This window comes from Mastomys coucha, unplaced genomic scaffold, assembly GCF_008632895.1.
Source record: "Mastomys coucha isolate ucsf_1 unplaced genomic scaffold, UCSF_Mcou_1 pScaffold23, whole genome shotgun sequence".
In the NCBI taxonomy this organism is placed as follows: Eukaryota; Metazoa; Chordata; class Mammalia; order Rodentia; family Muridae; genus Mastomys; species Mastomys coucha.
Genome location: NW_022196906.1, coordinates 10,961,247 through 10,977,344, shown reverse-complemented (window position 1 = coordinate 10,977,344; position 16,098 = coordinate 10,961,247).

Below are 16,098 nucleotides of genomic sequence, written 5' to 3'. Positions count from 1 at the left end.
TGTGATGAGAATTATGTGGTTTCAGTAGAATAAGGGCATATTTTTTGCATGTCGTGAGAAGAATGTATCTCTTCAGTGTTGCTATAAATCTAAAGCTGAATGTGGAGTCAGGAAATTCAGAAGATGCTTTGTAGTATCCCAGAAACAAATGGTGGTAATTGTCTTCCAAATACCAAGAGGTGGGAAGACATGACCAGATATTGAACATGTTTCACATACATACATATCAGCATTTCCTGACAAGTCATAGACAAGGTTGGAAAGGAACCGAGTCAAAGTACTCAAACGTAATTGCAATGTGATTTGGGTTGAGGAATCAGAAGCTTATGAAACTGTTTCCTCAAAGTTCTTCAGCTGGGGATACACAGAGAGGGGGGGAGGGAGAGAGAAAAGAGAGAGGGAGAGGGAGAAAGAGAGAGAGAGGCAGAGAGAGAGGGAGAAGGAGAGAGGGAGGCAGAGGGAGAGGGAGGGAGAGGGAAAGAGAGAAGGAGAGGGAGAGAGAGAGAGAGGGAGGCAGAGGGAGAAGGAGAGAGAGGGAGAGGGGGAGTTATGGAAGGAAAGAAACCTGAACTCCAGCAAAATCCAGTACATACATTCTTGATACCTTTTAGCCAGTTATTGTGTATGGATCATACATTTGGCTAAGGACCATAAAATTAGCCTCTAAGCACCCTGTGTGTGCATCCTGTAATATGTTCTTTGCACTGAAATCCCATGAAGTGCAAACCAATGCACCACAGAGATCTTAAATCTCAGACTATATGGCACAAAGGAAAAAAAAACAGGCTATAGAAGACAGAGTGCCACATGATGTCATTTTTATTAATTTCATTGAATGTTAATCTTGTTCATATATGGGTGAGGTGGATTAGAGCCATTATGAGAATCAAGAGTATTATACATAACAAATTGCAAATGGTTGTTCTTTCAGGAATGAAGCTGCATATTAAAGGCTCTAAAGATAACCTTATACTTGGGCTATTCTAACACTTAAAATCAGTTATTGAGTGATTTTTACATGTTCTTTATATTATTCTTATCCTCAAGGTATCAGAACAAATGGTTTTGTAATTACTAAATATTTACATAAATTTCAAAGTCAGAATATATTAACTACAGCAATACTCAGAAGTTAATCATGGTTTGTTATGATACTGAGATCAGATTCTGCAGAAAGGGACTAAAGAATAGATGACAAGAAAAGAATCACACAATAAAGAATCGAACTCACTCGTGATCAGTCACTCATCATTTGTAGCTTTAAACAAGAAACACTGAAAAATAACTTATAAGAATCAAACAGCCCTACTTGCTTTTCTTGCTCTCTTTTCTTTCTTCTCATTGCATTATTGTGTTATCTCAAATTTATGATGAGTTATGATAACTTACCTGATGACCTGACCAGAGTGCTAGCCCCTGGTTGATATCCTACATGCTCTGTGTATTTAGACATGTTTGACCTTAGAGCCTCACCATGGGGGATGTTTACTGTTATTTCCACTATGCAGTTATTTAATAATGAGTGACAATATAACTAGACAAGATAACACCTGTAACTAAGAACAAAGTCTGTGTTTCAAAACTAGGCTCACAATACAAAATCTTGAGGTCCTTAGTTCTTTAGCAAAGCCAATTAAGGATTCCTCTAAAGACGGTGTAGCCTCACACTACCAAGTGCCAAGGAGAAAACAAATGTCTCAGTTACTGTTTTACACTGTGAAAAGTAAGAGTTTTATTTTAAATTTACAATGCATCATTTTATTCTCATTTCTTATAAAGAAATGTCTCTCTGAAGATAGAGCAGAAGAGAGAGCAGCAGTGGGGTATAAATTACCTATACCTTTCTCTTGTTGGCAGACACTGAACTAATGAAGGGACTGATGGCCTTGAAAGTCCAACATTTTCTCTTTAACCTGAAGAATGTATATTGGTAGCTAAGCACAGAGGAACATGCCTGTAATCACAACACACTAGAGCCTTATGCAAGAGAATCATGAGTTCAAAACTATCTTGTGCTATACAATCTTATGTACCCCTTCCCAAAGTTTTCCAGACTCATAAAATTATTGAGTCTGTTCATTATTTATATCCTAATCTTTTAAGAGTCATATTCTAATGTTAACTATTTCCAAAGGCAAATATGACTCAAACTTTTCTTCCTCTTTGGTACTAGTTGTTTATTGATTTTCCTTAATTTGTGATCTTATTGAAACATCTCAAAAGTCTTTGCAAGACCAGTCCATATACAATATTTCTTTCTGTACGCTTTAGGACTGCTAAGAAAGGTTTTCATATCCATGATTCTTTTCTGTCATATTTCTTTTTTTTTTTTTTTTTTTTTTTTTTTTTTACTGTTTTGGTAGTTTTTTTATTTCTGAGTATTTCATTGATCATAACCTTTGGGAAATAAGACCATTTGTAGTCCTAGATCTGAATCTTTCTTATTGACACTTTCTCCACCTGTGCATTCATGGCCAGTTTCTCAAAGTCCTCTCTCATATCACCAACATACTTGTTCCAGGCAGGGGATCAACTGAAAATGTTGTTCTTGGTATTGTATTTTATGACCTTCTACTAATGTCCCATCATTGTAACACATTCTGTTTTTAATCTCAGTGATTGCCTTTCTTGCAGTTTGATGAGCTTGATTATGGTATTTTTATGAATATTCCTGTTGAGAGTACTAAACACTTGTCATTATCGTTATTTGGCTCAGTTAAGTTGGGAAGGTTTCCCAACTTGTAAAAGTTCATGATCATAGTCCTTTTGTCCTGCTTGTTTTCCCAGACTTCTAGGAGTCTGAGGGAATGCTTAGGATCACTTGTTCTGAAGATTTTGTGGCTCACCTATTTGGTCTGATTCAACATGCAAACTGTATGAAGAGTTATTTGTGAAATCTTCCAAATCTCATTTGCATACACAGCCATTGTGCCATGAAAATGCTCTAGAACCTCACATGCTAAGCCTAACAAACTCACACACACACAAAATAATTTCCACAATCCGGGGCCACCAGGACCATATTCTCTTGATATTTTAGTTGTGAGCACCAGAAATCCTGAGGCAAGTGTGCAACTATGGGACCCTATTATCTTCCAGTTCACCCAATAAGCACAGACAGAGAGAATACTACAAAGGAAATAAGCTTTGCTCTGGACCCCCACAAGGAATGGCAGCTGATGAACTGAATCAGAAGCAGTCTTGGCTTAGTAAGGAAAGAGCAGAGAATCTTTCTATACACTTGGAGACAAAAAATTGATAAGTACTTATGAATTATAATTTTAGCCTGATTCTACATTTCTTATAAAGAACATAGTTTCTTTAGGATTTGGCTAACACTCTTAAAAAATTTAGACCTTAGAAAATTGTGCATTTTTACTACTTCTTCTATTTCTGAGATTATAATATAATTATATCATTACCCCCTTAACTTTTCTCCCTCCATGGCCTTCTATAAGTTTCTACTAGCTCTTTTACAAATTCATGGCTTCTATTTTCATTAAGTGTTGTAACATTTATTCTCAAATACATAAATATAACTTGTTCAATCTGTTTAATGATACTTGTATGTTTGTTTTCAGGACTGACCATTTAGTTTTAGCTAAGTGAATATTGGTATGTTTAGTGTCCTTGTCCTTTGCTCATCTCATGTTTAGACCATCATGTTGCTGAAACTTTATGGTGTAGCTTGTGACATTGCTGGGCTATACAACATTTGGTACTCCAAGGAGACACAATTTCACTTCCCAAGTGATTATGTAGCATGTTTTCATCAACCTATATTTGGAGGGTTCATTTTTGTATAAATTTCAAATACTGATCCTAATACTATTATCTACCACTGCTGCCTAGTGTGCAACATTGCTGATTTACCACATTTCCTAACTCCCATGATGTTCATGTGCATGGTAGGTCACTGCTGACTGATACATCCACTGATAAGAAAAATTGGAAGCTGCTATTATGTCTGTTTTTTTTTTCTGCCACCATATAATTGAGATCAAAATATTAGCCAGGACTATATTTAAGCAGACCTTTAAAAAGCATTCTGTTACTTTGTTTCTGATAGAGTTTACTTTTAGAGAAATATCGTATCCTTGATTGGCATCTGTGAAAACATTTGGCTATGATGTTAATAAACACTACCTCTTTACACTTTGGCCTTTCATGCTTGTCTAAGCTCAAACTTTTGAAGAGCATTTTAAAGAATTTTTCATACCACATTCATACTCTCAACATTTAATGAGTGGAAAGCCATGCCACTGATTTGAGTAATTACTCAGGCCTGATTTCCTCCTTAAAATAAAAGGCTGCCTGGGATAGTTAGTTCAATTTATTCTGGGTTTAATTACAGATGAGGCACACTGTATTGAGTATATTCTCAATATACTCAATATATAGTATATTTATAGGACATCCTCAGACTTTCAATGTTCATTATTCTATGGTGAAAGAAGCATTAAGGAGAAAGACCACTACATCCCATTACAGAATATCAGCCTGCTTTCCACTTATCAAGGAAGAGAAGCATGAAATATTCCTGAACATTAAAGAAAACTGTCACCAAAGCTACAAAGATTCCAGTGATCACTCAAGTATCACCTTCATCATTACACAATCTGAAACATATCTGGAAACCACTTTTGCTAAAGACCTTTGACATATCACTTAGATGCACAAATTAGTCAAAACAGGATAGCAGGTGTATTAGTCAGGGTTCTCTAGAGTCACAGAACTTATGGTAGTCTCTATGTAGTAAAGGAATTTATTGATGACTTACAGTCTGTAGTCCAACTCCCAACAATCAATTCCCAACAATGGTCTGCAGCAGCTGTGAATGGAAGTCCAAGGATCCAGCAGTTGCTCATTCCCACAAGGCAAACAGGCGAAGCAGAGTGAGCCTTCCTTCTTCCAATATCCTTGTATAGGTCTCCAGCAAAAGGTGTGGCCCAGGTTAAAGGTGTGTGCCACCACACCTTTAGTCCCAGATGACCTTGAACTCATAGATCTTCTTATTTTAATCTTCTGGAATTCATAGCCACCATGCCAAGATTCAGGTTGGAAACTTGTATCTCTCAACCTCCAGATTAGGGCCACAGGTGAGCCTTCTAATGCTGGATTGTAGTTCATTTCAGATATAGTCAAGCTGACAACCAGGAATAGCACAACAGCAGGCCTGTTTCCATGTCCTCATTAGGTGACTGTCCCCTTTACTTTGCATCATCTATTTGTCTCTTCAGGTTAGCATGTTAACCACTCAAGAAATATATGTCTAATACCGTCTATTCGTACCCTAGTGGTACCCAGGCTGAAGGCAAAGAGATGTGACATCCTCTGAAATATGGAACAAAGCCTTGGAGCACAAGTCACCTCTAAGTGAGGGCACTGACCCATAAGGGTTGGACTGCTTTCTGGATCAGAAGTTCATCTCCAGAGAACTACCTGTCCTTTCAAGTAAAGACCTCTGAGGGCCACCTTGAAGGACAAAAACAAGGATGGGAAGGACCTCACCTAGTTCTGATCCTTCTGTTTATTGATAAGGATCTTGACTAAGCTCCAAAGACAGACTTATGTCCTTAAACATTTTTTTCTGCTCCTGCCACTTTCTGCTTTACACATGACTCTCTAATTGTTCTACAAAAGTTATGTGGTTAAGTATAGCCTGTTGAGTCTTCAGCAACTCAAATTTTTCTTCCCTGAAATGTCCAGTTACAATTTATAGGTTTTATAAAATTTCTCCTTTGGTTTTCCAAAAGTGTAGGATGTCCACCTTTCTTTTTTCTTTTCTTTTATTTCTTTTTAATTGAATATTTTATTTATTTACATTTCAAATGTTATCCCTTTCCCAGTTTCCCCTCCAGAAACCCCATATCCCATCCCCTCCCCCTTCTTCTATGAGGGTGCACCCCTACCCACCCACCCACCCATTCCCACCTCCCCTCACTGGCATTACCCTACACTGAGTTATCGAGCTTTCACAGGACCAAGGGCCTCTCCTCCCACTGATGTCTGACAAGGCCATCCTCTGCTTTGTACTCAGCTGGAACCATGGGTTGCTCCATATGTACTCTTTGTTTGGTGGTTTAGTCTCTGGGAGTTCTGGGGGATCTGATTGGTTGATATTGTTATTCTTCCTATGGGGTATGGGGTTGCAAAACCCTTCACCTCTTTCTAGTCCTTTCTCTAACTTGGGGACCCTGTGCTCAGTCCAGTGATTGGCTGTGAGCATCCTCCTTTGTATTTGTCAGGCTCTGGCAGAGCCTCTCAGGAGACAAGATATATCAGGCTTCTGTCATTAAGCACTTTTTTTCCACCTTTCAAGACTTGAGATAAATAGCAAGTTTCCAACACCACTGTATAGACACCATGGCTTTAAGAGTATGAAGCTCCAGTCACAGAGTGATAAAAAGGGGTCTTTGGCTGACGAATTTATACCCATCAAAGAGGGAGAGAGTTCCTTAGCTGTTAAGCAGGACTATCTACATGTCTAATGACTGATAAAATGGATGCTAACAATGGATATCTTCCTACTAACTGATGCTTGTCATGTTTTGTGCTCAATATTTTGAAGGAAGAAAGCCTTTACTACTGAGCTGTCCCAAGAGCATGCCCCAGTAGAGCATGACGTTGCTGCTCTAAGTTTGGATTCTCAGTTGAATTTGTGTTTCACACTGCATAAAATAAAAGATTTTTTAAAATTTGACTTGTGAAGGTCCTTACCTGCTTAAGTTTGTCCCAATACCTTGAATTTACACTATACCCTTATCTAAATTTATGATACTCTGCAGAGGATGCTCAGCTGTAAAGAACCTAGTGGATCTGAGGATTGACACATTTTGTATGCATTTTCAGTGGTCTAATTAAAGAATCAGCCTTCCCATAAGTACTACACTGAAACTATGATGATGATCTCCAGATTGATGTTTTTATATTTTTACTCAAAAATGTGCCATGCAAAGTTTCAAAATATGATTCCAAAATTTGGATGTGAGGTAATCTCTGCTTCATGTATTTAGTGATAGATGTGAATGAGAATTACTGAAAATAATCCTACTGACTGGGCCAGTTCTGGAGACCCAAATAATGATACTTAACAAGTTGTAAAAGTTCATCCATTCATAGATGTTACATACCATAGAAAACATGGTTGGGAAAAGCCTGGATGCTGAAGCGCTGTGCACTGAAGGATAGCAATGTGGCAGAGGCTGAGGGCACCGTGACATACATGGTCACAGAAGGTCTCCCTGAGTGTTTATTGTTTCTCCTGACAAAGGTAAGAACAGGAACATTGTACAGAAGGTCAAAGCTGTAAGTAAGGACTGATCATAAAACACATGCACATGAAGACCCAGAAATACATGTGGCAAGAACAGTAAGAAGCCTGGGATAAGAAATGATCAGGGATGTGAACAAAGCAGGATGGCTAGGATGTAGTCATCAGCCTGCCTAGGAATTGCACAGCACTCACAGATCCCATCTTACACTCAGAATGTCCAACAGTACACATGAGCCAGCCCAGCAAGTAAGGACACTTAGTGTGTTTTTCTGGGGAAAATTCTGAAAGGATTTTCTACAGATTTTATTCCTTTTGTCTCCACTGCTGCAGAGAGGTGATCCCCATGCCACTTGTTATGAAATACAGAGAAGAATAAACTTTGTAGAAAATCCTTTCAGATTTTTCCCCAGGAAAATACAACCATAAGTTTTCCAGCATACAGCAAAGATTCATAGGTGGGAACCTGCTTAGGAAACTCTAGAAACAGAGACCAGCTTTATTGGAACAATTGAGTAAAGAAGTTGGGAGCTAAAGATAAAAGAGGATATCTGGCCTCTCAGGGTGGGTAAGTAGGTCTGAACATCTTTGCACAGATCATGAAAATGTGCCTCCTTAGAGCTCAAAAGGTAGGAAAACTGTTCTTTCAATAAAGAGAAATTAGAACCAAGTGGCCCAGCTTTCCAGTTGTTTTAACCATAAGCGGTGGGACAGAACATCCATGATCAAGACTTCAAAGTCACCTATGTGGAAAGCAGAGAGCTTCACTAGCTACTAGAGGAAAGAAGTGACAGGCCAGTCATGTGGAACACCTAGACCTGGTTTATGGAACACCTAGACTTGGCTTATGGGAACCCTAGACCTGGCTTGGGCATTAACATTTTATGTATTCTTCATTGTCAACTCTGCAGTTAAGCTATCACAAAAGGCCTATACTCAACAGCTTAGGAATGTATGAAAACTTTTGGGAGCAGCTGGCACAATCATCTATTTTATAAATGTTTGCTAAAACTGCCATCAGGGTTATATGGTTAAGAAATCAATTGACTGCTATGTGGAAGAGAAGTTTTGTTTTTATTAGCATGAATTAATTATACATAATAATGGGTTTCATTAAGGCTTTTTAATAATCTATGAATGGATTCTGATTGTATCCATCTCCTCTTAGACTCTGCTTTCTGCCCCTTCCTGTCTCTCTCTCCTCTTTCCACCACCCTCTCTCTATCTCTTACTATCTCCTGTTAATGACATGTAAATCTGCAGAGAGCAGAGAGGAGTGAGGTTTCCTGAGCTCCTTGACCCCAAATCAGAGCAATATGGTGAATGCCCCAACCCTGTGCACACCTAGTGCAGGTAATAACAACTGTTGTGAGCACACTGGCCATGGCATGTCAGACTTGAGCATTTCATAGCAGATTCACACTTACTTCAGCTTTTAAATTCACTCTTCCTCTTCATCCACAATGTTTCTTGAGCCTTGGAGACTGGACACTCAGCTATCACTCATATTCTGTACTCTGAACCGTTATTCGTCTCTGTGGTCACTGCTCACCACTGTAAGAATAGGATTTTCTGACCAAAGCTGAGAACACTATTCCATGGGTATAAACATGGTTATTTAGATAGTGGTTTGATGAATAAATCAAGTACTAAGGAGAAAATTCTAGGGCTAAAGGGTCAAAGTAAAGAGGATTATGGTACTACACTGTAGGAATGCCAGATGTGTTATAGTTGTTACTCAAGCGCATCCACAGACATTGTCTACATTAGCTTCTTGGCACTGTTTTGTATACCACAAAATACTAGAAATAGTGATAAACATAGTCGACTACTATCAGATTGAAAAAGTGACCAATATTTTTATTATGGCCAAATATTATTCAGTATTCAAATATCCTTAATTATTTCATAAATTTGAGTTGGTTCAGTTAAATATATGAATAAAAATCCTTACCTCACTGATATTCAATGCTTCTGAAATCTATTTTCAACCAGTAGATTTTTTTCCAGTCTCAATCTCTCAGTTCTCTCACTCTCTCTTGCTCTGCTTGTCTGTCTGTTGCCTGTCTGTCTCTTGTCACAACTACACGACTACACAATGCCTTTGTTTATATTTGTCGTATAATGTTCATTAAGTGTTAGAAAGCATACTTATAAGATTCTGGAGTTCCTGTCTATTACCCCCTTTCCCATGTTCATCTGACTTTATCTTTGGCCTGTCCTATTGTTCAAACTCTATTCAGCTAGACTCTTCGCTGGTGATTTCTTTACACATAGCAATTTTGCTGTAGACAGATGGTTTCTGGGATCTCCAGTGTTCCTGTGCTCTCAGTTGTGTCTGAGCAAAAGAACTGAGACACAAGTTTTTTTCTCAAACTCACATACACCCCAGAGAGACGTTGTGGAAAAATGAAGATTTGGGTGCTACAAGCATCTCTTTTCCTATTGTATTTCACAGTGCTGAGTCATAGATAGTCATGGTAAAGAATAGATCCTCCATGCCCCATTTATTCAGTTTGGTTCAAGAAGATATTGTATATCAAAATTTAAGGAGAGATTAAATAACTGACTCAGTCCCACACACTTTCCCTGCAGTCATTTTCAATCATAACAATTATCCAGGAAGACCACTATACATAGAAAATAGACCTTGTAAAAATTAGGAAAAGCTTAATCTCAAATATATATTCTTCCCATTATGAAGATGACTGACCTGTGGTTTTGTTTTCTGCTTCTTCTCTAGGGGTGTCCTGGTACTGCTGTACACCAGGCAGGGAAGAAAGGTACAAAGTCCATAATGTATGTGTCAGCAGGATCCAAGTCCAGCAGTGAATGCCTTGGGGGAGAGCTCTCAGAGAATTTTAGTGTTACAGCTCTCTTAGGGGATATTCAATGAAACAGCTCTCTTAGGCAATTTTCAATGAAATAGATTCAATGAAATACTTTGTGCACATACACATCATTTGGGGTGAATCAATGGAAATATCTCTCTCTCATTATTTGGGCTAATATTGTAATTTATATTTGTTTATTAGTATAAATAGATGGTATGGTTGGGTGGCTAAAAAAGTTTTGATGTGTGGTAAAGGAGACTATAAACTCTCACATCTCTGCCCTAATCCACTTGGCATTAACAAACTTCAGTGGATATATAATAAATCTGATGACAGCCTGGAAAAGCAAACACTTTTAGTAATTTAGTAAAAGAAGTAAACACTCCTTTTAGTAATTCAGAATACAGGGATGAAATAGGAAATTTTGTATATCTCATTTAGAGCTGTAACTCTGTGGCAGAAGGAATTCCCTAAGTCTTGCATCTGTGTCCACTGAGTGCACAATGAATAGTTCCCCTGTTTAAACAGAGATTGGCTGTATTCCAAATAGTTCAAGAAAGAAGGCAATGTCTGGGCCATCCATCCCTTGGCTAAGGGAGGTGAGAAAAACGAGTGTGGGAAACCCTGCCTTTACTATTCCTCTCTTCTGAAGACAGGTGAAATCAAAGTGAACAGCGAGGACCTTTGACTTTCAGAAGTGGAGGGTTCTCTGGGGAACTCTAGAGTCAAGAGAGAATTTGGTACCCACAAAAAGACATTGAATGCTTGGCAGGAACTCCATCTAGAACACAGCTTACACACAGGGAGCCCACCTAGTCATGCTGATATCATTCATTGTATTAGTTTCTTCAATTTCCCTTTAGTTTAGAAAAAAGAACAAATCCTGGAACAGTTTTTCCCTTTTTAATCTATTTTTTATTAATGTTTAATTAATTATTTACATTTAATCTGTTGGAAGTGTTTAATTTTAAAACCCTAATGCATTACAGATGCTTGAATAAATAATATCTAGTAACTATTAAAATTCATACAAATATTCTAGTGATTGAATTTGAGCATACAAATACTTTTGAAATCTTATAAATTGAAATAAAATATAGTCTGTTTTTTAAAAAAATCTCAAGTTCTGACACTCTCAAAATACTCTCTGGCCTTGGTTACACCTGCATTGCTGTGTTTAAAAGCTCACTAGCTGACTCTTAGTCAAGGATCCAATTCAGAATGGAAAGAATATTAGAGGAAGGATAGGCTACTTTCCAAAGATGGGGATAGAATCCTAAAACTTGCACATACCTTTTTACAAGAGAAGTTTTGGCCAATTCTATAGAAAAGAAAAGAAAGAAAAAGAAGACAAAAGGAAACAAAAGAAAACAAAAGAAAAGAATAAGCAAACTAGGAAACAATACATAGCCATGTCCCACATAATCAACACCTTGCTATATTTCCCAGTAAAGGATAGCTTTGACTGGCTTTGGGTCAAATATAAGAGGCATAACCAAACATCTATTAAAGTAGTAAGTGCTCACAGTGCAAACTAAATCTTTTTATTACATAAGGCACACATGGAACTTATTACATGTTACATATTACATAGTTACACATTACCACTTGATTTTAATAGTGAATTTTGTTAGTTTATAAATTGATCTCAATAAGATTTTAATTTCTAAATGAGCAGGGCAATTTGCTTCTAGTCAGTATATAGTACTTCATCTAGAACAGTCTCTGCAACTGTTTTACTCAGGCTCTCTGTCTCTGTCTCTGTCTCTGTCTCTCTGTCTCTGTCTCTCTCTGTCTCTCTCTCTCTGTCTCTCTCCCTCTCCCTCTTCCTCTCTCTCTCTCTCTCTCTCTCTCTCTCTCTCTCTCTCTCTCTCTCTCTCTCTCTCTCTCTCTCTCTCTCTCTCTTTCTCTCTTAGCATCACTACTCCAGTAACAAAAATAACCCTTTTCCTACAGATACATTCTTCCCTACCCAGCTCTTAACAAATCTTACTTTTTCTAAAGGCCATGCCCTTTGTAAACCAGACTCCAATGCTGGCACTAAGACTCTAGGAACCTTTGCAGATGAGGGCTTTCTAAGGTTTTATTAGCTGCGATGTAGACTCCTGGACTTGTTTGTGTGCCTTTGCTGTGTCCTTGTCTGGGTCTCCACTGAACCCTGCACTTTTCTTCAAGTCACGTGTTCTGGTCACTGATGCATTCATAGCACTCTCACTTTGTCATGCTCCCTGCTGTGTTTTCTGTGTGTCTCATTCCAGGGAACACGTTCCTTGTGAAGTGCTTTCATTGGATGACTCAATGTCTTTACCTGAATGAGATTGGATGCCACAGTGAAGCATTTGCTTATCATTCCTATCTGACTGTCTCACTAGCTTTTTAGTAAGCAGATCACCCCTGGAGAGAAGTTAGAATATTAATTTTAGGTCTTGTCTATTGCTCACTCCAGTGCTAATCTTTAAAAAAAAACTTCACTTGGTTATATCAAAGAAAGAAACCTCTAATTAATAGCTATCATTACCACATCAGAACACATGGCAACACCTTGTCTTGGAATACAATCATGTGTCTTGAACACAAAGCCTTTCCTTTCCTTTTATTTTATTCTACTGATTCTCTTTAAATATGGAGGAACTTATCAAAATTTAGGCAGATCTTACCAGCTTTTCCTGCTTAGGCCAAGTTTTGTTCTAGTTTCACTCTGTTGCTGTGATAAACGCGCCTGACAAAAAGTAACTTAGGGGAGGAAGATTTATTTTAATTTATTATTCCATATTATATCCAACAATTCAAGGGCTGTCACAGCAGCAAAAACTTGAGATGCCCCAATATATTGTATCCATAATCAAAAACAGAGAGAAATAAATGCGCACATGTTTGCTTCCTTGCTTGTCCTCAGCTTTACCTCTCAAACATAGTTCAGAATCCCTTGATCAGGGAATATTGTTGCCCACAGTGGGCTAGAACTGCTCAATCAATTAGCTTAGTAAAGTCAATCACCTACAAACATGCCCAAGCCAACCTCTTTGAGTGTCTTTGAGATTCTCTCTATCTAGGTGATACTAGGTTGAATGGAGTTCACTCTTAAAAAGTAACCATCAGAAGCATCATCTTAATAAAAACACAGCTTTCTCTCTCATTATCTCTTATGTTAACTCATTGCTCAGGGTTTTGTTGTTGGATGTTTTTGTTGCTGTTGCTTTTTTCTGTTGGTTGTTGTTGTTCCCACTATTCTGGTTCAGAAATAATTTTTCTTTTGTCTATTTTAAAGTGTAATTTGTTACAATTTTATTAACTGTCTTTCCTAGAATGAACTCCTCTCATGAAGGCAGGGCCCTCTTCCATTTCATGTGGGGGAGCAGTCCCAGTGTAATTGTTCTACCAGTGAAGAAGTTACAGCAGATTATAATTTGACATCTGTAATACACGTTGAAATAAAGCATAATGTGGAAGGAAGCTTTGAATCTAACTCTCTAGGTTACAAATCCTACTTCTTGTTGAATATGTTATTGGGGACTAGTTGCTAAAACTTTAAACATGTAATTTCTTCATCATTGAATTGTGGATAATATTATGAGTGACAGTTGAGAACTCAACAAGAGATCTCATGAGCCATAGTTGCATAAATGTTTCTGTTTTACTTCTGTGGTTTTATTAGTCCCTATTTCCTTTTGAGTTTTTAGATACTGCCCACCTCTGTGAAACATTTGGTAGTTTCTCATTGAGAAGGATGAAGGAATTAATAATCAGATGTGTTTAGTAACAGGTGACTTGAGAAAGAATACAGGAATGTTACCCATATTTATCTCTCCAAGCTCTTAATAGATCAAGAAGCAAAGGAAGAACAGATAGGATAGAAATGTTAATGTTGACACATCTGTACTCTTAAGGCTTTCTAGGGAACTCTTGTGGAAAGAAAAAATTATTCTGTTTCACATCATACCTTGTTTTATGACCTATTGGACTAATATATTTAGGTTGATAATGTAGGAGACTTCTCTTCTATATAGAAAGCAACTAAAAATACTAAAATCGGTATTTGTGGGTGAATGACCACATGTTGTTGGCTCACTGTGTTCTATCCATATGACCCCACCAAGTCAAAGGGAAGCCAGGCAGAAAGCTTCTCTACTGTGTAATTGCATAGCTCCTAGGGACTCTTGCTGCAAACCCAGAGCTGTCCCGAGTAAATATCAAAAGAAAGATCCAGTAATAATTATCACAAAGGCATATGAAGTATATTCTATTCCCTCAGCTCTGTCTACTTTACGTGGGTTGGGTTTAGTGCTGCTAACTCCAGAGTCCAGAAACATTGTGTCTTTTCAACATTAACCAGACTGTTTTAGCTAATGCTGATGCACAGTGAATATAAGGACAATCTTATATTCCTGTCAAATGGACATATTTATAGAAATTAGAAGACAGAAATTTAGTGAAAGAAAGAAACAAAAAGGAAAAATATGACTGGTCATAGGTATGTTAGAGGAAATAGTTTATTGTAGATATATGGTAGAACATATCCAGAACCAGGGACATCTTGGACATTCCACTATGGATATAACCCTGAGCCATGAAAAGAGAGAGAAGGGAAAGGAGAGAGGAGAACAGGGAAACCAGGTGCAGGTGCCAGGAAACCCAAAGGCACAAAAACAGCTGGTAGCCAAAATGGTTCGATTATATAGAGAAGAGCAGCCCATCCTGGGTTAGAGGGTTCAGGGTAGGGGGACAAGTATGCTATCCAGGAGAGTCCTGTAACAGGTAGAGAATGAGGGATTCAGAGAGAACCTGGTGTCCAACTTTGTTTTGACATTTTTTAAACTTTTATTGCATTAGGATGAGAAATATTACATGATTTCAACTTATCTGAATTTGTTAATATTTAAAAACATTTTAAGCAAATAGAATTAAGTCATATTCTTGTTTCCCTTCAATACCTACAATATCTTTTTGTCATATTCTTTAAAATTTATAAAATATTATAACAATAAAAATGAGTATTATAAAAGTTGTTTGATACAAAACAACAATCAACAGTATTATGTAGGTGCTTGTCTACAGCAATACTGAAAATACATATGTTTTTCTCAATATAAATTTTGAACAACTCCAAACATATTAACTATATATTTTAAAATAATACATCACTACTAGTGTTTTCTTAAATGAACATAGATAAAGTCTTTTTGTTTGTTTGTTTGTTTTGTATTTAGTAGAGCTTAAAATCTTGGCTCTTACCATGGTACAAGCCCAAAATAAGAACAATTTTTAGACATTGGATTTCATTGTAGTAAGGCTGTACTTCAATGACCCTCATATCACCGAAGGATTTTACCTCCATGGTAGCTAAGCTGAGAGTTAACAGTTGTGCTACACCAAGGAATAAATTGTAGGCACTATTTTTGAATGCAGACTTCTTGCTATGGTCAAAGCTATTTGACTTGAGTTAGTGACTTTACTCTCAGCCCACAGAGAACAGGTTACATTCATTTATGAAATAGTGTGTGTATTAAGATGGTCTATCCATAAAGTTATTCACCAACTGTTTCAATGAACAATAGTTCTGCTTGGAGGGTGACACAGACATTAGGTGAAGGTAAGAATCTACTTCATTGGCTTTGATAATTTGGAAAAGCATTAATCTCAGAGAAAGAGTAACTTATAAAGTCCTCTTCTTCAAACTTGATATAAGGGTTACAAATGTCAAGCAAAGCACTCAGTCTCACTCTTTGTTGTTCTCTTACAAGCCCCTTCTGATTCGATTGTCTACATTTCTTTTGGGTATATAAATATTTTTGAAATATGTAAGCTGTTCTGAAAACCATAGTATAGTGTAAAAACATGAAATAAACAATACTACTAATAGAGAGGCTGAAATAGGAGAAGCAAGATTTCAAGTCCATTATGTTGTACACAGCAAGACACTGTCACATACAAACAAGCTGAAAGTGTATATGGACTGTACAATGTTGGACCTATTTCTCCAATTATTAAATT